Below are 1440 nucleotides of genomic sequence, written 5' to 3' on the forward strand. Positions count from 1 at the left end.
GTACGCGGGTCGCCTGAAGTTTACTAACCAGGCGCGTTTAAGAGGAGGCTCGCGGCCCGCCTCAACTTACCTTGAAACCTTACGCGGGTCGCGTTAGGTTATGTTTTCAGGATTTTTAAATCCTTTGTAATCATGATCAGAATCTTGCCAAATCTTTCGCAATGATTACCGAATCTTTGTAATTAATAACCTGACCTTTCGGAACCAAAGGGGTAACTTTGCGAATTGGCCCTCGGTTATTTACGATTAAGGGCCTCGCGTTATTTATGTGAATTATTAAGTCCTCTGGTTATTTTCAATATTATCTGAAAGGTCTTAACTTTTATTATTGACGCTTTTAACCCCTCGTACACGGATTTGATCATAACTTTCTCGTTTTAAAACGGAACTTCGCGAGATTTATATATCATATTCTAGTGAGCGTATTTTATTGTTACGAAGCCTCGGGTTCGTTAAATGGTCACTCAGGGGTATAATTAAACATGTTGGCACAGTTAACCCCTGTAGCTTGTAATTTCTCACTTTCTTCTGCGTTCCGCTTCCGTACGATCCGTGATTTATTCGTTTGAAGGTACGAGCATCGTTTAGGGATACTATACAGTATATTTATCCTTGTTTGACATTTATAACCCTCGAATTTATATACTTTCAAGGTTTGTCAACATTAGTCCTTTATTTAATATTAATGCCACGTGTAAACAAATGACACGTGTTAACACATCATTGGACACAAAATTTCGAGGTGTTACATCCTCACCCCCTTAAAATAAATCTCGACCCGAGATTTGCTCAAGTAAATAAGGGTATTTTTTTTTTCTTTCATTGTGTCTTCAACTTTCCACGTATATTCGGGACCTCTATGGGCATTCCATTTGACCTTTACAATCGGTACGTGCTTTCTTTGAAGCTTTTTCACCTGTCGGTCTTCAACCGACAAGGCTTCTCCACAAACTTCAAGCTCTCATCTATATGCACATCTGTGTGTGGAATCACCAATGATTCATCGGCGAAGCACTTCTTGAGATTGCAGATGTGGAACACATTGTGAATTCCATTGAGCTTTTCTGGCAAGTTCAACTTGTAGGCAACTGATCCGATACGCTCAATGACCTCAAAAGTCCTATTTATCTCGGACTCAGTTTGCCCTTCTTACCGAAATGTATCACCCCCTTCCAAGGTGATACTTTGAGCAACACCTTTTCACCTACTTCGAAGTGAAAAGCTTTACGCTTTTGGGTCCGCGAAATTCTTCTGCCTATTTCGGGAAACTTTGAGACGGTCACGAATCTGAACAATCTTGTTCGTCGTTTCGAACACTATCTCTGGTCCGGATAATTGGACCTCTCCCGCTTCCGCCCAACGAACAGGCGATCAACACTTCCTACCGTATAATGCCTTGAAAGGCGCAGCCTTTATGCTGGTATGGTAGCTATTGTTGTG

Source organism: Helianthus annuus, chromosome 10 (genome assembly GCF_002127325.2).
Source record: "Helianthus annuus cultivar XRQ/B chromosome 10, HanXRQr2.0-SUNRISE, whole genome shotgun sequence".
Classification (NCBI taxonomy): domain Eukaryota; kingdom Viridiplantae; phylum Streptophyta; class Magnoliopsida; order Asterales; family Asteraceae; genus Helianthus; species Helianthus annuus.